A 6,000-nucleotide genomic window follows, 5' to 3' on the forward strand; every position below is an offset into this window, starting at 1 on the left:
AAAAAAGATCGAAAGTAAAGCTCACGCTATAATATTTGCAGAATAAAATAAATTCCTATTTAGGTTGAATTTTTGTAGCCACGATCGCCAAGATTTCATTTTGCATCGAGATCCGCAGTCTACTGATGAGCAACCTTCGATCTAAAAAAAAAAATGATATTACGCATACTTACGCGATATCACCGTTATTTAAAAATATGACCAAATCGCGAGTATCATTTTAAAACGTTACAGTTGTCGGAATTTCTCCATGCAACCATCTCGAAACCAACCAACCGATCATTTTTCGTTTCACTCTTCAAATACATAAAGAACAATTGCACAACTGTATTTAAATATGTCGTTTCTAAAAGATCAATTTTATATTACTCAGTTTATTTCACCGTTTATTATTTCATTTGCTAAGCGCGACTGCACTTGTTCTTCTGGTGACAATTTAGTGGACATGGGCTACTCTAGTTTAGATTCTCAATTTCAATATGATTTTTAAGAATTAAATTGAAAAGAAACTAATAATAGGCTAGTACTTTGCATACATATTTGCACACGTTAAAAGAATCGATACAAAATTTAACGAAGCATTTTATTAAAAATTGTGTAAGTTGAACAGCAGTCACGTAACAGGAGGTAACAAACAAAATTTTGTTTTATTCTTTACGCATTTGAATATCGTTCGAAACTTGATAAATAAAGCCACAGAAATGGATAGATAAAGGAACTCGAAGGTTAAACAGAATTCTTAAACGTACGCAACGCAATTCGAAATACACAATTTCAAAGCAAACGCATTTCATGTTTCTCACATGTCTCGTTTGAACATTCGTAACTCTAGAAAATGTCCAATTTCACCTAAATAGTTTACGAACGCATTTCTAAATCCCTAACTCTGACCGCGATATAAAAAGATCGTTTCTTTTACCAACATCAGAACACTCCTTCGAGAAAAATCTCAACTCTGTCCACCTTGCACAGTCGCAGAATATTGGAGCACCGAAACCACAGATCCACTAAGCAACGATCACACAAAATCCAACTCCGCACAGAAATCACGATCGAGTAAGTCGGACTCTCCGATCCTCGACACCACGGATAAATAATTCACACGTGCGGCGATCGCGAAAAATTGCACGACGGGGAAACTCGGAATCCGACGTCTTCAATCTTCGATCGTGGATAGATTCGCACACATTGACACGGCGACCGTGAAAAATCGAAGCGTCTGAGAGGCTTCGGGCGGTGCGTAAGACGATACGGATCTATATCCGTCGATTTTCCGAGCGGTCGATCGAACCAGCGAAGCTTCTCCGCGGCGAAACGATCGCGGAAGAGCAGAACCGCGACAAAACGACGTCTAAACGCGCGAGTTGCTCGTCTACGCGAGACCACCGAGCGTAAATCTGGTCCACACGGATCGGGTTCCAAACAGGTCTGGCCTGACGTGCGCCGTTCTCGGCAACTTGCCCGCGAATCGGAGGTGGACTGTTGTCGCTCGTGGTCGTGGACCGTCCGCTGCAGAATCGCCCCGGTAATATCTGTGACTTTGGCCGGGAAAGAAGGCTTGTCTATTTTAACAGGTCAGAGAGAGGAACGGGCCGAGCAAAATTTTGCGCGCGAGAGAGAGAGAGAGAGAGTGAGAGGGGGGGGGGGGAAAGAAGAGGCATCAAAGAAGGAGAGACTCTGCACAAAGACAAAGAGAGCGAGCGCATGATGTATCCGAGAGGGTTAACAGAGAAGAGGGACAAAAGAGATCTCGCACAGAGGCAAACTATTACGGCCGTTCTTTATTTCAGCGAGGAAAGTGCACGCGAAAAAGAGAGAGAGAGGTCTACGAAAAGACCGGGAGACAAAGGAGGTGGTACAATTTATTTGCGGACCCTTGCAGCACTGTGTCAGTATGCGACGGACGGCGCAACTATTTTTCTTCCTCTGCGTTTGTCGTCCGTCTCTTGGCGTGACGGTGCAACGGGGTATCGCCATTGCCATTGCGCCCCGCAGATCGGAATGAATTGTGAAAGAAAACCGGAGATTTCATTTTCAGACGTCGTTTCCCGTTGTCGTTTCCTCTGCTTCGCTTTCGAGTCGCGAGGCGACGTGGTCACGGTCGCGCGCTTTAGGTTCAGAGGTGAGACGTCGCGGATGCCAAGTTTCTCGCGCGCGATTCGTCTTCGCCTGTTTGGCCAGCCTCTCTCATAGGCGTTGGGGGATCTTTTGGTATTGGCCAGGTGGCGCAAATTCTGTACCTTAAGGGGGGATTATCGTCTAGATGTTTGTTTTTTCAGTAATTTTTAGGAATTAATTTTGCGAAAACTATCAAACCTACAGTACCAGGGTTTTTTTTTTATACATAATAAAATACGTTTCAACTAACAACACAAATTTTTATGAAACACTTCATTGGAATCTGTACAAGTTACGCGCTGTTATGCAGGTTGTGGCGTGAGACGCTCGTTCAATTTGGCGCGCGATAAGAAAATGCAAAATAAAAAAAAAAAATCGAATTTTTTGAAGTTTCTAGACGATAATACCCCCTTAACTCTTTCAACCCGTCTTCTTTTGTGTTTGTATTCTATTCGTTCCTCTTTTCGAAGTTAATTGTATCAAGGGCCGAGTCTGGTCCAGCTAATATATTTTTCTAATGCATATCATTTCCAGATGTAATTACTTTTTGTTATTGAAACTTTTTTTTACATATAGAGGGACGTTCAAAGAAGAAAATTTGACAATGTAGATTTAATTTGAATGTATACATATATACAGTGGGTGTAGAATGTATTCGTACACCGATGAATTTCCCAAAAAACTTTTGTGTGAAATTGTAGTTTTCTAACTTCTTTTTTTATAATCAACGATATTTTACATATTCTCGGAAGTCTCTAAGATAGATATAGTCCAAACAATATTTATGAGTTGATATAATTTGTGAAATTAACAAAAAAAAATGAGAAAAGTGGGTAAAAGTATAGAAGCAATAATATGATTTTTTTTGAGTCCTCACAAGCTCAATTTGGTTTAGGAGCACTTTTACTATCTTATCCGGATACACCCTTGAAATTAATAAGGATTTCTAAAAAAAATGGATTTTCACACAGAAAAACATTATCGAGATTTCTTTACAGATGACTTTCCTACGGAAAGGCTAGAAGAATGTACTTCCAACACACGTTTTAAAATTAATAAAAATATAAATCAATCTACGTAATACAGTTACGACATCACTTTGAACCATGTCGATTTTAAAAAGTGGATTAAGCTATGAATTTTTTCCTGGACTACACAGATTCATTTTAGTACAAATAATTCTATAATACTTCTTCTGCAGTAAAGAAATTCTTGGAGTCATTATTTAGATTTTGTAGAAACGAAGGCAAACGGAGAAACGTAGAAAAATTTCCAGGGGAATCGTGGATATGGTATCCATCGCACCCGTATCTCAGATGATTTTAGTCATTGAAGTTGTTTGTTCAAAAGTTGTTCCATGCGCAAACGAAAACCACGATAAAACGAAGTGTAATTTTAGCTCGTCAAACAAATTGAAATTTGTACGGAATTTTCGTCTTTTTCGCGTCTCAAACTCTTAGCGAATTCCGAGCAGCGTTTCTCACGCATAAAAATATCTTTTATAGGTTAATGAAACGGAATCTCTATCAGATCTGCGAGCAAATAAAAATGAGATACACGTCGATTTTAAAATGTTATCGATCCTTACTCTGTAAATATAACACTAAAATACAAATTATAAATAAAACTTACGGAAGATAATACGCATTCCTATCAGTATTTTGACGAATGTCACGTAAATACACCTTACGAATGCACTATTTTGCGTCTTACGCGTATCTAAGAGAATGGTTAACTAATCTGTTCGCTGTACTTACACAAGTGTCTCGGTATCTCGCGAATAGCTTGCGAAAATCGCGGAGATTACGTTATAACGATAACGAACGATAACGATGACTAATTTCGCCGGCATTCAGGCATGATTACGGATTCAACGGAATGCCCCGCCGTAGGAAAAATCAAGGCGAAGGGATCCCTTGGATCGGGAGCTATATCGGGATCAACCGTAACACGTGCGACGACCGGTTTTCGCACGTGCGCCGCGCTCTAATCCGTGTACGCGCACGCATTTGTCCGACGAAACGTGAAAACAGATGCATATTCATGAGTCCACGGTGAACGCCATGCACCCTCCGGGGCAACCTGCGTGTTCCTGGCAGTGCATCGTTAGTCGATGCAGGATGGGGAACATTTGGCCCTAGGTTTGCCATAGATACTGTTAGGGTCGAGGAACAGAACAATCTCAACGCGAATGCAATTTCCAGCCAGATACAGACCTACCGAATATGCTACCGGATACGTACTGTTCGGGATAAAGTAGGTTTCTATATACGAGGGCGGATCAAATATAAACGAGACTTTATTTTTAAAATACTTTTATTCAGTGTAATAAAATATCCAAGCACGTATCACTTTTCAACATAATCCCCTGCTTTGGAAATGCATTTTTCCCAGCGGATTGGAAGGTTTTTAATTCCAGTATCGTAAAACGAAGAGTGCTGCGTTAGGAACCAATTGCGCACAAAGGCCTCCACCGCCGAATCGTCTAGGAACCGTTGTCTTCCTGGTGCTTCTTTAAGTGGCCGAAAGAGATGGAGATCGCAGGGCGATAGGTCAGGGCTGTAGGGAGGATGGTCAAGCGAAGTCCATCTCATTTCCTCTAATGTTTTGCAAGTTAGAGCTGCAGTATGGGGCCGAGCGTTGTCGTGGAGGAGAATGACGTCTCGAATCGGTTGGTTACGTCCTTTGGAACGATAAGCAATCTTTACCTCCCTTAAAAGCTCGCAGCTCCCATAAGTTATTCCAACCTGCGTTGTAATTTCAGAAAGTGTCGGACGTCGATCGCTTTCAACAAGGATTCGAATCGTGCGAATGTTCTCCTCCGTAATGCTGCTTCGAGGACGGCGATCACGTTCCACATTTTCAACTTGTTTACATCCTTCCTTGAATTTCTTATGCCAGGCAAACACGCGAGCCCTTGACGGTGTTTGATCCCCAAACTAAAAACAGTTGTTTAGTCTTTCTTTGCTATCCCTACAAAATTTCTCTCACCTGAATTTCACCCATCCGCATAGCAGTCCACACGCTTTTACTAAGCGTCTCTCCATGTTTTCATCGGGAGTCCTGTTTACAAGCGCAGCATCAACAAGATATCCAACGAAACCAGGACTTCGACAAAGCCCGTATCAGACACAATCTCCGTGGCAAGGGAAAAGGTAAGGGATCCGTGGCAGTCTCGAATAGAATTTAATCATATTTCGATGTCTCACCCCCCCCCCTCTCTCTCTCTCTCTTTCTCTCTTAGCTGTTCTTTTGGCGTGACAAAGTCGGTTCAATCTCCGCGGGCGTAGGAGGCCCTTGTAGACCTTTTCCCCGTTGTACGACACAAGTCGACACCATAGAATTATTTCAATGAACTACCCCGTCTAGTTGGAAATTTAATGAGAGTTCGCTCTTCACCGACCGACAGAATTCCCCCGACGACGGCGCCGCGCGGATTTATTATTGACCGAGCTTTCGCTGCCTCTAGCGATGGGATCAACTTCAATAGCTGTACCACACGGGCGAATTGTGTTACGTCTGAATTCTTAAAATTTAATATTATAACCCTTTTTACCGACGAACAACGATGTATCGTCGTTAACCCTTTCACTGCGGGACAATTTTTACTTGAAATTCTAAGCGGCGTACAGGTGTGAATTTAAAACAAATATTAGCTTATTGGGAATGATAAGGCGGAATTTTGTATATTTACAGTTCATTCATATAGGACGTTTAGTTTCAAAGATAAAAATTGAAAACTTAGAAGATCTTTTTCCTGAAATTCAATGTTTGCAACGAACTTCGAACGTTTACGATATAAAGTTTCATCGATAGAGTGCTGTACATTATCGAACTTTATCGATAGAGTGATCTACATTATCGACCTTTATCGATAAAATC

The 6,000-nt window shown here is 41.4% G+C and overlaps 1 protein-coding gene across 4 annotated transcripts in view; it reads right to left on the reverse strand.

Moving 5' to 3' along the window:
* The window catches only part of LOC128875529 (guanine nucleotide-releasing factor 2), an 86,903-nt gene that overhangs the window by 73,771 nt on the left and 7,132 nt on the right, over positions 1 to 6,000 (reverse strand). For 2 of the 4 annotated variants that reach the window (XM_054121195.1, XM_054121187.1), the window contains exon 1: positions 920 to 1,462. The exons of 1 other annotated variant lie outside the window; for it this stretch is intronic. The gene's annotated coding sequence lies outside the window, so the exon portion shown is untranslated. Of the gene's footprint in view, positions 1 to 919; positions 1,463 to 6,000 lie in introns of those variants that run through there. One more of the 4 variants, XM_054121182.1, reaches the window with a different exon arrangement.

The sequence above is a fragment of the Hylaeus volcanicus genome, chromosome 1 (genome assembly GCF_026283585.1).
Source record: "Hylaeus volcanicus isolate JK05 chromosome 1, UHH_iyHylVolc1.0_haploid, whole genome shotgun sequence".
Lineage (NCBI taxonomy): Eukaryota > Metazoa > Arthropoda > Insecta > Hymenoptera > Colletidae > Hylaeus > Hylaeus volcanicus.